We start from the raw sequence: 18,601 nt of genomic DNA, 5'->3' as shown, positions 1-18,601 counted from the left end.
CAGATCGGTCCAGATTTGGATAAAGCTGCAATATAGACCGATCCACCGATTTAGGGTCTTAGGCCCATAAAAGCCACATTTATAATCCGATTTTGCCAAAATTTGGGACAGCGAATTGTGTTAAACCCTTCGACATCCTTCGTCAATTTGGCCCAGATCGGTCCAGATTTGGATATAGCTGCCATATAGACCGATCCGCCGATTTAGGGTCTTAGGCGCATAAAAGCCACATTTATTATCCGATTTTACTGAAATTTGGGACAGTGAGTTGCGTTAGGCCCTTCGACATCCTTCGTTAATTTGGCCCGATCGGTCCAGAGTTGCATATAGCTGCCATATAAACCGATCCTCCGATTTAGCGTCTTAGGCCCATAAAATCCACATTTATTATCCAATTTTGCTGAAATATGGGACAGTGAGTTGTGTTAGGCCCTTCGACAACCTTTGTCAATTTGGCTCAGATCGGTCCAGATTTGGATATAGCTGCCCTATAGACCGATCCTCCGATTTAGGGTCTTAGGCCCATAAAAGCCACATTTATGATCCGATTTTGCTGAAACTTGGGACAATGAGTTGCGTTAGGCCCTTCGACATCCTTCGTCAATTTGGCTCAGATCGGTCCAGATTTGGATATAGCCGCCATATACGGCGATCCTCCGATTTAGGGTCTTAGGTCTATAAAAGGCGCATTTATTGTCAAATGTCGCCGAAATTTGGGACAATGAGTTAAGTAAAGCTGCTTCACATATTTCTGCATTATGGGACAGATCGGTCCAGATTTGGATATAGCTGTCATATAGACCGATCTCTCGATTAGAGGTTTTGGGGCCATAAAAAGCTCATTTATTGTCCGATGTCGCCGCAATTTGGGACAGTGGGTTGTGTTAGGCCCTTCTACATCCTTCGTCAATTTTACTCAGATCGGTTCAGATCGAGATATAGCTGCCATATAGACCGATCTCTCGATTTAATGTTTTAGGCCGAACCTGTCTGTCCCGAAGTTGCCGAAATTTGGGACAGAGAGTTAAGTTACACCCCTTCACATATTTCTGCAATTTGTTCTAGATCGATCAAGATTTGCATATAGCTGCCATATAGACCGATATCTTGATTTAAAGCCTTGGCCTAAAAAAAGGCGCATTTATAATCCGATTTAACTGAAATTTGACCCATTGACTTATGTTAGGCTTTTCGACATCCATGTTGTATGTGGTTCAGATCGGTTTCTTTTGGATATAGCTACTAAAAAGACCAATATTTTGTTATACACAATTGAACAATGACTTGTACTCATAAGTATTTGGTCGAAATCGGATCATATTTCGATACAGCTGATATGGGACATAAGGAATGCAATTTTTATCGGATTTTGATGAAAGGTGGTTTTGCATATATACCTGAGGTGGTGGCCCGGCCCGGCCGAACTTAACGCCTTTTTAGTTGTTTTTTTTTTCAATTAAAAATTTTTAAATTTTCGCTTTTGTCTGAAAACTTTTAATACAAAAATTTTAAAATTGTTTCCATTATTTTCGTTTTGTTTTTTTAATTATTGCATTTTTATAAGCTATTTTAATTTTTGGATAAATTTTTTGATTTTTTTTTAAATGTTAACGATTTCTAAAAATTTTCTAAACAATTTTTTCTTTTTAAAACTGAATTTGATTTAATTCTAATTTCTATTGTTAAATAAGGTTGATTTAATTTTTACATTTTTTAGTAGCTTAGAATACTTTTTATATTCCAAGGGTAAAGTTGACCAAAGTTTATGATGTTTGTTTCAATTTTAATTAGTTTATTATTTCAATTTTAGGTTCTTTACTTTCCCTATAATACTCCTGTAGCCAAATTCACTTTTTGTTTCACTTTAATTTCATTGTGTGGTGTGGTATGGGTGCAGTGTAACTGCTTAACATTTTAATTGTAAAATTTCATTTCAACAAAATTCTTGGCATATTATTTAACATATTTCAGTTTAAGTGGCAATTGTTTCTTGTCCCTCTCCTACCTCCGTTAGCTTCTCCACTAGCAGTTCAGTTGACCTAGTAGTCAGCGTTGTGTACAACAACAGGACTTAGGCCAAACTACTTGAAGTCCTTGCACAAAAGTTTCAAGGACATGGCACATAAACTTTTCCCTACCCTACCACCAAAGACTATGAAGCAAGCAACTGTAGAGAGTTACAATTATTCTTGACACACAAGGCAGTCGAAAATTGCAAAAAAAAAAGTAGAAAATCATCATACACACAAATCTTCATTATTTGCTTGTAAAGAGGTTGCTTCGGTTCTACCTCGAATGACTGGTTGAATGTTAAATGGAAGTATGGTTGGATGAATGCTGGCTTGCTTGTGACTAGGGCTGCTGGCTGCCTGTTTGGTTGGCATTACCCATTGCCAGAGTTAGGGTCTTACCGATGATTTTGTGGCTGCTGTCGCTGTTGCCTTTAAATTTGGCAATAAAATAAGAAAAAGGGATTCGCAGAGCACACACACACACACACACATACATGAGCATGTTTTGTGGCCGCAAACAGCCACAGCAAGTGGATGACATTGAAATGAATATTTTAAATCTAAAGTAAAGCAGCTACCATTCACAGTATGGTGTTGCTTTTTTCTTTTCTTCTCTTTTAACAGTTTTATTGTATTTTCTTAGGGATTCGAGAGAGATAAGAGACCATTGTAGAAAACGTGTTCCTTGCTCCACATCTTTCGCATGTGGCTTGTTGTTGTCGTTTTTTTTTCTTCTTTTAAAAACAACGGCCCAACCAAGGTGTTGCTGGTTTTTTTTTTCATCTTTAGCTTATTTTTCTTGCCTTGCTTCATGGCAAAAGAATAAAATTGACATCAAGGATACCTTCAAGGATGTCAGGTTTAAAAATGGCAAAAGAGACAAGACACGACCCAACTAAACCATATGCAACAGAAGGGAAGGGTGATTTAGAGGTCTTTCAGCCGCTTTTAAATGCAATGAGATAAGGAAAATTTTAGGTAGCAATAGCCATGGCTTATATCAATAAATGTCTGGTTTCATTAGCAAATTAGTTTGGCATTTCGTGAAAAAAATGTGAGAGACTAGGTTAGGTTAGGTAAGAGTAGCAGTCTATTTGCCAAACCAACTCACTTAGACATTTTTCATTTTTAGTCCATTGTGATAGCACAGTAGCTACTGACCAGGCCTCTGGTGGGAATCGAACTCACGACCTCCTCACAGGTAATACGAGCATGCTACCATCTCGGCTACCCGGGGTGAGAGACTTAAATCTGTTGAAATATAAAAGAGATTTCAAAGACAAGCTCTTTCAAATGCATATAAAAGAAGTCTCTATATAAGCTAAAGTTATTGAATTCCCACATACAAAACGAATATTAAAGCAATCCCAAATTTACAATAGTCTTCATTCATCTATTCAGGCCTCCCTTAACACTGGACTTGTATTTAAAAAATGATTTAAATACAAATATTCTATGAATTCCGTAAAAAATTTAAAAATTTTTCTAAAAAATACAGAATTAAATGATAATTTATAAAGATTTTCTAATGCCATAAATAAGTACCTCTAATTTTCTAAAAGTACGATGAATACACTAGTGTATGACTATCTAAAATAATCATACGTCTGGGTGTTCTAAAACATTAAGAAATTATGGTATAGATCATAAGTACACTGTTGCGCATGATTAACACTAATTATTTAATATTACTCATACGGTGCTATAAAATTGAAATTTATTTTGAACTTTGAATAAATGAATAAAATAAAATAAAATAAAATAAAATAAAATAAAATAAAATAAAATAAAATAAAAATAAAATAAAATAAAATAAAATAAAATAAAATAAAATAAAATAAAATAAAATAAAATAAAATAAAATAAAATAAAATAAAATAAAATAAAATAAAATAAAATAAAATAAAATAAAATAAAATAAAATAAAATAAAATAAAATAAAATAAAATAAAATAAAATAAAATAAAATAAAATTAAATTAAATTAAATTAAATTAAATTAAATTAAATTAAATTAAATTAAATTAAATTAAATTAAATTAAATTAAATTAAATTAAATTAAATTAAATTAAATTAAATTAAATTAAATTAAATTAAATTAAATTAAATTAAATTAAATTAAATTAAATTAAATTAAATTAAATTAAATTAAATTAAATTAAATTAAATTAAATTAAATTAAATTAAATTAAATTAAATTAAATTAAATTAAATTAAATTAAATTAAATTAAATTAAATTAAATTAAATTAAATTAAATTAAATTAAATTAAATTAAATTAAATTAAATTAAATTAAATTAAATTAAATTAAATTAAATTAAATTAAATTAAATTAAATTAAATTAAATTAAATTAAATTAAATTAAATTAAATTAAATTAAATTAAATTAAATTAAATTAAATTAAATTAAATTAAATTAAATTAAATTAAATTAAATTAAATTAAATTAAATTAAATTAAATTAAATTAAATTAAATTAAATTAAATTAAATTAAATTAAATTAAATTAAATTAAATTAAATTAAATTAAATTAAATTAAATTAAATTAAATTAAATTAAATTAAATTAAATTAAATTAAATTAAATTAAATTAAATTAAATTAAATTAAATTAAATTAAATTAAATTAAATTAAATTAAATTAAATTAAATTAAATTAAATTAAATTAAATTAAATTAAATTAAATTAAATTAAATTAAATTAAATTAAATTAAATTAAATTAAATTAAATTAAATTAAATTAAATTAAATTAAATTAAATTAAATTAAATTAAATTAAATTAAATTAAATTAAATTAAATTAAATTAAATTAAATTAAATTAAATTAAATTAAATTAAATTAAATTAAATTAAATTAAATTAAATTAAATTAAATTAAATTAAATTAAATTAAATTAAATTAAATTAAATTAAATTAAATTAAATTAAATTAAATTAAATTAAATTAAATTAAATTAAATTAAATTAAATTAAATTAAATTAAATTAAATTAAATTAAATTAAATTAAATTAAATTAAATTAAATTAAATTAAATTAAATTAAATTAAATTAAATTAAATTAAATTAAATTAAATTAAATTAAATTAAATTAAATTAAATTAAATTAAATTAAATTAAATTAAATTAAATTAAATTAAATTAAATTAAATTAAATTAAATTAAATTAAATTAAATTAAATTAAATTAAATTAAATTAAATTAAATTAAATTAAATTAAATTAAATTAAATTAAATTAAATTAAATTAAATTAAATTAAATTAAATTAAATTAAATTAAATTAAATTAAATTAAATTAAATTAAATTAAATTAAATTAAATTAAATTAAATTAAATTAAATTAAATTAAATTAAATTAAATTAAATTAAATTAAATTAAATTAAATTAAATTAAATTAAATTAAATTAAATTAAATTAAATTAAATTAAATTAAATTAAATTAAATTAAATTAAATTAAATTAAATTAAATTAAATTAAATTAAATTAAATTAAATTAAATTAAATTAAATTAAATTAAATTAAATTAAATTAAATTAAATTAAATTAAATTAAATTAAATTAAATTAAATTAAATTAAATTAAATTAAATTAAATTAAATTAAATTAAATTAAATTAAATTAAATTAAATTAAATTAAATTAAATTAAATTAAATTAAATTAAATTAAATTAAATTAAATTAAATTAAATTAAATTAAATTAAATTAAATTAAATTAAATTAAATTAAATTAAATTAAATTAAATTAAATTAAATTAAATTAAATTAAATTAAATTAAATTAAATTAAATTAAATTAAATTAAATTAAATTAAATTAAATTAAATTAAATTAAATTAAATTAAATTAAATTAAATTAAATTAAATTAAATTAAATTAAATTAAATTAAATTAAATTAAATTAAATTAAATTAAATTAAATTAAATTAAATTAAATTAAATTAAATTAAATTAAATTAAATTAAATTAAATTAAATTAAATTAAATTAAATTAAATTAAATTAAATTAAATTAAATTAAATTAAATTAAATTAAATTAAATTAAATTAAATTAAATTAAATTAAATTAAATTAAATTAAATTAAATTAAATTAAATTAAATTAAATTAAATTAAATTAAATTAAATTAAATTAAATTAAATTAAATTAAATTAAATTAAATTAAATTAAATTAAATTAAATTAAATTAAATTAAATTAAATTAAATTAAATTAAATTAAATTAAATTAAATTAAATTAAATTAAATTAAATTAAATTAAATTAAATTAAATTAAATTAAATTAAATTAAATTAAATTAAATTAAATTAAATTAAATTAAATTAAATTAAATTAAATTAAATTAAATTAAATTAAATTAAATTAAATTAAATTAAATTAAATTAAATTAAATTAAATTAAATTAAATTAAATTAAATTAAATTAAATTAAATTAAATTAAATTAAATTAAATTAAATTAAATTAAATTAAATTAAATTAAATTAAATTAAATTAAATTAAATTAAATTAAATTAAATTAAATTAAATTAAATTAAATTAAATTAAATTAAATTAAATTAAATTAAATTAAATTAAATTAAATTAAATTAAATTAAATTAAATTAAATTAAATTAAATTAAATTAAATTAAATTAAATTAAATTAAATTAAATTAAATTAAATTAAATTAAATTAAATTAAATTAAATTAAATTAAATTAAATTAAATTAAATTAAATTAAATTAAATTAAATTAAATTAAATTAAATTAAATTAAATTAAATTAAATTAAATTAAATTAAATTAAATTAAATTAAATTAAATTAAATTAAATTAAATTAAATTAAATTAAATTAAATTAAATTAAATTAAATTAAATTAAATTAAATTAAATTAAATTAAATTAAATTAAATTAAATTAAATTAAATTAAATTAAATTAAATTAAATTAAATTAAATTAAATTAAATTAAATTAAATTAAATTAAATTAAATTAAATTAAATTAAATTAAATTAAATTAAATTAAATTAAATTAAATTAAATTAAATTAAATTAAATTAAATTAAATTAAATTAAATTAAATTAAATTAAATTAAATTAAATTAAATTAAATTAAATTAAATTAAATTAAATTAAATTAAATTAAATTAAATTAAATTAAATTAAATTAAATTAAATTAAATTAAATTAAATTAAATTAAATTAAATTAAATTAAATTAAATTAAATTAAATTAAATTAAATTAAATTAAATTAAATTAAATTAAATTAAATTAAATTAAATTAAATTAAATTAAATTAAATTAAATTAAATTAAATTAAATTAAATTAAATTAAATTAAATTAAATTAAATTAAATTAAATTAAATTAAATTAAATTAAATTAAATTAAATTAAATTAAATTAAATTAAATTAAATTAAATTAAATTAAATTAAATTAAATTAAATTAAATTAAATTAAATTAAATTAAATTAAATTAAATTAAATTAAATTAAATTAAATTAAATTAAATTAAATTAAATTAAATTAAATTAAATTAAATTAAATTAAATTAAATTAAATTAAATTAAATTAAATTAAATTAAATTAAATTAAATTAAATTAAATTAAATTAAATTAAATTAAATTAAATTAAATTAAATTAAATTAAATTAAATTAAATTAAATTAAATTAAATTAAATTAAATTAAATTAAATTAAATTAAATTAAATTAAATTAAATTAAATTAAATTAAATTAAATTAAATTAAATTAAATTAAATTAAATTAAATTAAATTAAATTAAATTAAATTAAATTAAATTAAATTAAATTAAATTAAATTAAATTAAATTAAATTAAATTAAATTAAATTAAATTAAATTAAATTAAATTAAATTAAATTAAATTAAATTAAATTAAATTAAATTAAATTAAATTAAATTAAATTAAATTAAATTAAATTAAATTAAATTAAATTAAATTAAATTAAATTAAATTAAATTAAATTAAATTAAATTAAATTAAATTAAATTAAATTAAATTAAATTAAATTAAATTAAATTAAATTAAATTAAATTAAATTAAATTAAATTAAATTAAATTAAATTAAATTAAATTAAATTAAATTAAATTAAATTAAATTAAATTAAATTAAATTAAATTAAATTAAATTAAATTAAATTAAATTAAATTAAATTAAATTAAATTAAATTAAATTAAATTAAATTAAATTAAATTAAATTAAATTAAATTAAATTAAATTAAATTAAATTAAATTAAATTAAATTAAATTAAATTAAATTAAATTAAATTAAATTAAATTAAATTAAATTTGTTAGAATATTTGAATTTCATACTTTGTCAATTCAACTGTATTATTGTATTAGAATATAAGTAGTAGTAGGCTTTGAAATATTTTGCTTTTACATTTATTGTTTGTCACCCTTATTTTCTTATGTTCAAATTAGTTCAATAAAAACTTCCATCAACATTGGTTATGAGCCCAGTCACATACGCTTGTGAAAAATAAATTTGGCCTGGAATTGTGTTTTTTTGAATTCGTTGTGAAAATTTCTGGAAAAAATATTTGTGTTTTGTAAAGCAAAAAAGGAAAAATCAGAAAAATGTCTGGACATATGGCACAAATTGAAAAACTAAATGGAGAAAATTACGTGGTTTGGAGCGTGCAAATGAAAAGTTTGCTGGTAACGCTGGATTTGTGGGACGCAATAAAGGGCGATAATGGAATCTCCCCAACGGTCGATCAAAAGGCGTTGGCAAATATAACGCTATGCATAAAACCATCAGAAATTTTACATATCAAGAATTGTGCAACAGCGAAAGAAGCTTGGGATACATTCAGCCGTTTGTATCAGAGGAATGCTCCTTCTCGGAAAGTTAATTTGTTCAAGAAATTGGTGCGGTTCAGATTCCAGAATGCAGAGAAGTATGCCCCGCAGTTGAACGAATTCTATACGATGGTGGATGACTTGAAGGCCATAAGTGTGGTCATGCCTGAGGATTTTTTAAGCATTTTGCTGCTAAGCAGTTTACCGGAAGAAATGGAAAATTTCGTGGTAGCTATTGAAAGCAGAGATGAATTGCCCGGTATAGAAGTATTGAAATCAAAAATCCTGGAAGAAGAAGAACGTCAAAACAGCAAAGGCGAGAAAATGGTTGCTGAAAATGTGTTTGTCGCAAAATTTCGTCAACAGAAAACTGGAAAAGATGACCCAAAACAGTGCAAATCCCGAACTCAAGGTAATAATGATGTCAAATGTTACAAATGTGGTAAGAAAGGACATGTGCGTGCGCAGTGCAAGTCAAAAAGCGATAGTGACCCAAATGGAAAAGCAATGAGTGCAATCACTGACGGCGAGAAGAACGATTCTGAAATTTGGATTTTGGATAGTGGTGCAAGTTCCCACATGTGCCGCGATTTGTCATACTTTATACATTTGGAACGCAAGTCTCAAAATATCATGCTGGCATCAGGGGATCAAATTACCGCTGAAGGTGTTGGAACTGTTGAAATGAAATCCAATGTTTGCGATGTTACATTCAAAAATGTGTGGTATGTACCAAATTTGCATTCAAATTTTTTATCTGTGAGCAAGATAATCAAGGCAGGCTTTGTTATTGAATTCAAAGCAAAGAAGGGGTGCGTAAAAACAAAACAAAATGAACCTGTGTTTATGGCAAACTTGGTTGGTGACATTTTTCATGCCAATTTGAAAAGAAATTCAAACGTTGAAAAGGTAAATAGAATTTCTGTGACGTCAGAAGAAAATTTAAAGTCATGGCATGCTAGGTTTGGTCATTTGAATGTAAAAGATTTGTGTTCATTATCAAAGAAGAACATGGTACGAGGCTTGGAGGTAAAGATGCCGGAAAAATTTGAATGTTTCACATGTGCTGTGTGTAAAATAAGCCGAAGACCATTTCCCAAAAACTTCAATCAACATTGGTTTCTTGAAGTTGACAGTTTTCATGATTTTGAAATCCCTGGTGGTACTGTTCAAGAAGATACAGCTCCAGTAAACATCGAAACCGTTCAAGATAAAACTCAAGAACATAACCAAGAAATCGCTGAAGACGATGACGAAAGTCAGGGAAGTGCAATTGATGTCCCGAATGCTAATGGTAAACGTTGCCGAGGAAGACCAAAAATTTGTCGTACAGGAAGGGTTGGAAGACCTAGAAAAGTCTACGTTACAGAGCCCCGAGTTGAAATGCTGAATGCTGTGATCGAGAATCCTACCACAATTGCTGATGCATTAAATTCAGATAATGCGGGTCAGTGGAAGCATGCTATGCAGGTAGAATATGATTCGTTGATTAAAAATAAGACATGGGAATTGGTTGACCCTCCGAAATCTAAAAACGTCATAAGCTGCAAATGGGTTTTCGTTGTCAAAAGAAAACCAGATGGATCTGTAGAGAAGTTTAAAGCCCGACTTGTAGCCCGAGGATGTTCGCAAAAGTACAACATTGACTACAAGGAAACGTATGCTCCCGTTGTTCGTCATTCAACAATACGCTTAGTTCTAGCGTTGGCTGCAAAATATGAGTTGATGGTGAACCATGTGGACATTGTTTCGGCTTATCTAAACGGCGACCTACAGGAAGAAGTTTATATGAAACAACCCCCGCAGTTCGAGAATGAAAATTTTCCAAACAAGGTATGCAAGCTAAAACGTTCACTCTACGGTTTGAGGCAATCTGGAAGAGAGTGGAATAAGAAAGTGACGGAAATTTTGACGAAAATTGGTTTTACCAGATGTAAAACGGATAATTGTGTATATGTCAGACGAAGCAACGAAACTATAAGTCTGATTGCTATTTATGTCGACGATTTATTGTTGGCATGTACATCCGAGGCGGAAATGCAGGACGTAATCACCAGCCTAAATAAAAAGATCGAGGCGGTCGATCGAGGTGCAATCTTATTCTATTTGGGAATGGAGATTGAGCGGGAGGATGATGGCAACATATCAATTCATCAATCTCGGTACGTACAACAGTTGCTTGAAGAATGGAACATGGAAAACTGCAAGTCTGTTTCGACTCCTTTGGCAAATGGAATCGTTTTAAAAAAATGTGATCAAGAAAATTGCGGTGATTTATGTGATGTAAAGACTTATCAATCATTGATTGGGGGCTTGATGTACTTGTCTGTCATATCAAGACCGGATATATCACACGCTGTGTCACGACTTTCACAGTTTGCTTCACATCCACATAACGATCACTTTGCGGCAGCTAAACATATTTTGAGATATCTTAAAGGTCACCCTCAAGGCAAAATAACATATTCAAGCGAAAATGGACTATGTTGTTTCACCGATTCAGACTGGGGAGCAGATTCCAATGACAGGAAGTCATATAGTGGCTGTGCACTATTTTTTGGCGATGGCTTAATTGCTTGGGAATCGAAAAAACAACATGTCGTTTCACTCAGTTCCATGGAGGCGGAGTATATAGCATTGTGTCAAGGAGCAAAAGAAGTCGCATTTCAAAGAAGTCTTCTGCAAGAAATGGGTTTCTCCGAATTTGTTTCTGGACCAACAACTATGTACTGCGATAATCAAGGTGCTGAATTTTTAGTCAAAAATCCAACGGTACACAAACGAAGCAAGCACATTGACATCCGTTATCATTACATCCGAGAGAAATACATGGATAAAGAAGTCGATATCGAATATGTGCCAAGTACTGAAAATGCAGCCGACATCTTAACAAAGGCCTTATCTAGGGATAAGCATTTTAATTGTTGTAATATTTTAAATCTTACTTTTTGAAATAATACATTTGTATTGAGGCGGAGATTGTTAGAATATTTGAATTTCATACTTTGTCAATTCAACTGTATTATTGTATTAGAATATAAGTAGTAGTAGGCTTTGAAATATTTTGCTTTTACATTTATTGTTTGTCACCCTTATTTTCTTATGTTCAAATTAGTTCAATAAAAACTTCCATCAACAAAATTAAATTAAATTAAATTAAATTAAATTAAATTAAATTAAATTAAATTAAATTAAATTAAATTAAATTAAATTAAATTAAATTAAATTAAATTAAATTAAATAAAAATAAAAATAAAAATAAAAATAAAAATAAAAATAAAAATAAAAATAAAAATAAAATAAAATAAAATTAAATAAAATAAAATAAAATAAAATAAAATAAAATAAAATAAAGTAAAATAAAATAAAATAAAATAAAATAAAATAAAATAAAATAAAATAAAATAAAATAAAATAAAATAAAATAAAATAAAATAAAATAAAATAAAATAAAATAAAATAAAATAAAATAAAATAAAATAAAATAAAATAAAATAAAATAAAATAAAATAAAATAAAATAAAATAAAATAAAATAAAATAAAATAAAATAAAATAAAATAAAATAAAATAAAATAAAATAAAATAAAATAAAATAAAATAAAATAAAATAAAATAAAATAAAATAAAATAAAATAAAATAAAATAAAATAAAATAAAATAAAATAAAATAAAATAAAATAAAATAAAATAAAATAAAATAAAATAAAATAAAATAAAATAAAATAAAATAAAATAAAATAAAATAAAATAAAATAAAATAAAATAAAATAAAATAAAATAAAATAAAATAAAATAAAATTAAATTAAATTAAATTAAATTAAATTAAATTAAATTAAATTAAATTAAATTAAATTAAATTAAATTAAATTAAATTAAATTAAATTAAATTAAATTAAATTAAATTAAATTAAATTAAATTAAATTAAATTAAATAAAATAATATAAAATAAAATAAAAAATAAAATAAAATAAAATAAAATAAAATAAAATAAAATAAAAACCTTAAAGTGACAGATCGGTCTATATAGGATATCGAAGGGCCTAACACAACTCACTGTCTCAAATTTCGGCAACATCGAACAATAAATGCACCATTTATGGGCCCAAAATCTTTAATCGAGAGGTCGGTCTATATGGCAGCTATATCCAAATCTGAACCGATATAGACCAAATTGCAGAAAGATGTCGAAGGGCCTAACACAACTCACTGTCCTAAATTTTGGCAAAATCGGGCAATAAATGCGCCTTTTATGGGCGCAAGGCCTTAAGTCGAGAGATCGGTCTATATGGCAGCTACATCCAAATCTGAACCGATCTTGGCCAAATTGAAAAAGATGTCGAACGGAATATCGCAAATCATTGTCCCAAGTTTCATCAAAATCGGATAATAAATGTGGCTTTTATGGGCCTAAGACCCTAAATCGGCGGATCGGTCTATATGGCAACTATATCTAAGAATAGTTCGATCTGGACGGACACACAGACGGACGGACAGATGGATATCGTTCAATCGTCTAAGAGTTTTACCACGATCAAAAATATATATACTTTGTAGGGTCGGAAATGGATATTTCGTTGTGTTGCAAACGGAATGACTAAATGAATACACCTCCTATCCTATGGTGGTGGATAGCCGTGCCACGGAACAACCCAAAGTAGCTTGTAACACGATCTGGTAATATGGGGTCTCGAATGGAAGGCAGAACGAATGTGACTACAAATATGATGTCAAGTATTTGGGGGTCATTCATTTTCCTTAAACCACCTATCATGACAATGAGGGTTTTACAAGTAGAGTACGAATCTTACTTTGAATGATGGATACAACTTTCAGAGATTTTTACCCCAAAAGACTATTTCTTGATATAGCCCCCATATAGACCGATCTGCCGATTTAGGGTCTTAGGCCCCTAAAAGCCACATTTATTATCCGATTTTGCTGAAATTTGGGACAGTGAGTTGTGTTAAGCCCTTCGATATCCTTCTTCAATTTTGCCCAGATCGGTTCAGATTTGAGATAGCTACCATATAGACCGATCCGCCGATTAAGGGTCTTAGGCTCATAAAAGCCACATTTATTTGCTGAAATTTGGGACAGAAAGTTGTGTTAGGCGCTTCGATATCCTTTTTCACTTGTGCAACTTGCCAGAGAAAATTACTAACAGTGGAGGTTTTTATTAAAACCCCCATTTTCACTGCCTCCATAAGTTGGCTTATAAAGGGGCCACCGTGCCACAGAGGTAAGCATGTCCGCCTATGACGCCGAATGTCTGGGTTAAAATTGCAGCGCGAACATCAGAAAAATGTTCAGCAGTGCTTATTTCCTTATTAATACTGGCTACATTTGTAGAGGCCACCGTAGCGCAGAGACTAGCATGTCCGCCTATGACGCTGAACGCGTGGGTTCGAATCCTGGCAAGACCATCAGAAAAAATTTTCAGCGGTGGTTTTCCCCTCCTAATGCTGGCGACATTTGTGAGGTACTAAGCCATGTAAAACTTCTCTCCACAGAGGTGTCGCACTGCGGCTCGCCGTTCGGACTCGGCTATAAAAAGGAGGCCCCTTATCATTGAGCTTAAACTTGAATCGGACTGCACTCGTTGATATGTGAGAAGTTTGCCCCTGTTCCTTAGTGGAATGTTCATGGGCAAAATTTGCAATTTTACATTTGTAAGGTGTCGCTATGCGATATACCTTTCGTACGCAGCAGAAAAAAAAGCAGGCCCCGTATCATTGAACTTGATGATAGAAGTATCGCCTATTCCCTAGTGGAAGTTCATAGAAAATGTAAGTAGTTTAGGTTGGCTTAAAGCTTGTTTCTCCAATGCGGCCTTAGCATATACAAGCTGGAATCGTATTGTCTGGGTATCTGCCCACCATGTTACAACTTTGGTTTAAAGTCATAAACGAGTCACCTATGACAACCTAAATGTTCAGCGATTGTAGGTCGCCATTTCTTGCATCAAACTTTAAAAGTCTTAATATTTCATATTTACTTAAAATTTTTACAATTTTACATCTTTTTCGATACTCACAATCTTAAGTTGGTATTATGGCCATTGTTGCAAGGTACTCTGCAAGATAAAAGAAAGTTAAAAATTCTTTATTAGTTAAAACGCTAAATAACAAAAAAAAGCAATAATTATAAATGAAAGGTATAATTCCTTCTCTCTTACAAAATTATTAAAAAATCCAATTAATCCTGTAAGGTAGCAGAAGCATAAGTACATTTCAATTAGCCATTAAGGCAACCACCACTACCACCACTCTTCTTTTTTCCACATAAAAAGAACAAATGCTCACAATGCCATGACGGGAACAAATAAGGGGGCCCCAACAGTTACCAACAATAATGACCAAAATCTTTGTTGTGTTCATTTTCGTAACTGAGAAACCTCCAAAAGGTTTCTGCCTCAAAAGAGAGCAAACCAAAAAGAGAAAAACAATACCCCTGGCCAACAATGGCCGAGCCATTAGTAAAGGCATCAGCATCAGCATCATCATCATTATTGCCACAAAACAAGAAACCCATGGAGGAAAATTGCTTGACTATAGGGGTAATCCCCACCAGCAAGCTGCCATCTACTTAGTCATCAGCCATGGTGCTTATAAGGCAGAGAAAAAGAAATGATGAAAGAAAGACGAAGCGAAGCAGTAGGCCGAATATGAAACTCAATATTAGTTATTATTAAAATAAAATATTCTGAAAGGGAGTGAGAAAGGGGGGGAAAGGAAGGAGGAAGAGGTTGAGCAAGGCAAAACCACCAATGCATTCTGCAAAAGATGAAAAAGAAAAATAACAACAAAGACAACAACAGTTACAGTAGAAGAAACCTCCAACCATACACACACACACACACGCACACACTCACATAGAACAATGACAAGCGAAAGATAATAATAAAAGTACTTGAAGGACAACATGTGCACACAAACAATAGATGATGAAATGAAAAAATAGAACAATTTCAAGAAATCCACTGTTACACTTGCTCACATAGATACACTAGCACGCATTTAAACATACACCCACAGCACCACCATAACTTGGCTAGGCAAAGCAATCCACTCAACAAAATAAAGAAGAAGAAAAAAAAAGCCATAAAAACGAAAAGATAAACATTCTTCAAAAGAAAATGCCAAAGAATAGAAGAAAACAGCCACCAAAACAATGAAAGCCCAAGAAGCCTTCCTCCCTATCAACCATGTGGGATGGAAGGCAACCTAGAACAAAGACATCCACTATATATGGTGGCCATCATCAGTGGCACAATAACCATAACAACACCACTGCCATTCCATCCAATCCCCAAAAAGGGGCATCTTATAATGCACTAAAATTCTGACTTACAGCCAACATATGGTCGAATGACTTTTTATATCCTTTGTTTTTGTTTTTTTCTTTTTGACTGCCATACAAGAATAAGAGGATAGCATTAGGCAGGCATAGTTGGTTGGTGAAAACTTTGTGTGCAAAAAGGGCTTACAGATGTATGCAAACTGAAGAAAGCCTAAAGAACGTGCCTAAAAGCATAAAATTAAGTTGGAAAAGAGTTGAAGTACGACCAAAGTGGAGAATGTCTTATTTTATGGCCTTTTCTTTTAAGATAATTTTTTGGGAAAAATTAGGGAGCAGGACTTGAATGAATCGAACCATTAAAGAAATTGAGGGGTCAAAGATCAACTTCATTTTATTATGAGGACTTAAACATGGGCAAACTCTTAGGAGTACCTCAACATTTGAGTTTGGGACTCTTAGAGATTGTCTATTTTCATGGAGGAGTTTTTATTGAAGTTTGGCCTTTAGAGAAGCATCTAAATGAATGTTAAGCGTAATATTGTCTTACCAAAGTGAAACTGGAAGTTTGTACAGTAATACTTCGATTTACATCGTTATGGGTTCCTAAAATCGTGACGTAAATCGAAGTTCAAATGGCTCATACTTCAAAATATCAATATTATTAGTTCAGTTGAAAGATATGTTCACAATTCCCAAGACTAAAGTTCAGGTAATGGGGAAAATGACCAAAAATACCCCCATTTTTGGGGCTTTGGCTTGGGAGCCTTCTATTGCTGGCTTTCACCACCATAGTGAAATGACGGCGAATATAGCCAATATGTTACTGAAATAAAATAAATTTTTGAGTAGAACACAAATATCAGACGGACTTGACTTTGAATTTACAATTTTCTTAAACAGTTTTTTTTTTTGGTCCAACCGTCGTAGGAGAGAATTTTTGAAATTAGGTGCTTTGGTGATATTTTTAAAAAATTTGTTTAATAAAAATTCTTTGCAAAACAAGGACTCTAAATTTAGAAGGCCTTTGTCAATATTTGTATTATACACAAAATTTCCTTTAATTTGACTGCAACAATGACCATATTTGCATTTCGTTCACTTGAAAGGGGATGAAATTCGTGTTCATGGGGTTATTTTTGAAGGGGATTGCTAAAAATTAGATTTTTGGTGAGTTCCCCCAGTACTTTAGTACCAATTTTTAATAACGATCGAAATTTTGTTTGTTACGAGCATAATTTGTTGGCAAAATTATCGACGAAGAATTTCGATCTTAGTTTTATACGCACTTTTTTACTCGTTGAACTCATTTTTCTAACAGGAATTTCCAAAACAAATAAGCAAACAGGCACATCGACCAAAAATTGGGATTCCCGAAATTCACAACCCATACTACGAACGACCATAAGCAAACAGACTCATCGGCCAAACATGCGATTCCTTGAAATAAACAATGAAAACAACCGAAAAAGTATATAGACCGACATTTGCTATTGAGACGACGTAAATCGGAGTTGGTAGAAACAATTTTTTACGACGTACAACGAAACGACTTTAACCAAGGCGAAAAAAATCAAGGTATTACCGTAATTTGATTGCACAAAGACAAAAAAAAAATCAACCGGCATCATTTTACCCACCACCATAAGATGGGAGTATACTAACCAAGTAGTTCCGTTTGCAACACCTCGAAATAATCGTCTAAGACTCCATAAAGTATATAAATTGTTGATCGTCTGAGTCGATCTAGCCATGTCCATCCGTCCGACAGTCCGTCCGTTGAACGCGTAAAGCTTTTAGCTTGAAATTTTGCACAGATACTCAATATTGATGTGGGTCGTTGGGGATTACAAATGAAGCATAACGGTTTAGATTTAGATATAGCTCCGACATAAACCGATCTCCCGATTTGACTTCTGGAGCCCTTACAAGCCGCAAATTTTTATCCGATTTGGCTGAAATTTTGCACATAGTGTTCTGTTATGACTTCCGATAACTGTGCGAAGTACGGTCCAAATCGGTCTATAAACTATAAACCGATATCCAGATTTGCTTTCCGGAGCTGAAATTTTGATCCAAATCGGCCAAGAACCTGATATAGCTTCCATATAAACCGATTTCACGATTTGACTTTTTGAGCCCCTGGAATCCAGAATTTTCATCTGATTTAATTGAAATTTTTGACGTGGTGTTACGTTATGATTTTCAATAATTATGCCAAGTACGGTCAAAATCTGTCTAAAACCTGATATAGCTCCCATATAAACCGAACTCCAGATTTGACTTCTTAAGCCCCTGGAAGTCACAAATTTCGTCGAATTGGCTGACATTTTGCACATTCTGTTGTGTTATAACTTTCAACAACTGTGCCAAGTACGGTCAAAATCGGTCTAAAACCTGATATAGCTCCCATATAAACTGATATCCCGATTTGACTTCGTGAGCCCCTGCAAGCCGCAATTTTTATCTGATTGAGCT

General features: G+C 26.6%; 1 protein-coding gene across 7 annotated transcripts in view; it reads right to left on the bottom strand.

The window, feature by feature from the left end:
- Window positions 1-18,601, bottom strand: part of LOC106092002 (uncharacterized) — a 106,479-nt gene that overhangs the window by 52,887 nt on the left and 34,991 nt on the right. For all 7 annotated transcript variants that reach the window (XM_013258751.2, XM_013258734.2, XM_059365121.1 and 4 more), the window contains one exon: window positions 14,862-14,900. The gene's annotated coding sequence lies outside the window, so the exon portion shown is untranslated. The remainder of the gene's footprint in view (window positions 1-14,861; window positions 14,901-18,601) is intronic.

Source organism: Stomoxys calcitrans, chromosome 3, assembly GCF_963082655.1.
Source record: "Stomoxys calcitrans chromosome 3, idStoCalc2.1, whole genome shotgun sequence".
In the NCBI taxonomy this organism is placed as follows: Eukaryota; Metazoa; Arthropoda; class Insecta; order Diptera; family Muscidae; genus Stomoxys; species Stomoxys calcitrans.
This window is presented reverse-complemented; position numbering and strand designations above follow the sequence as displayed.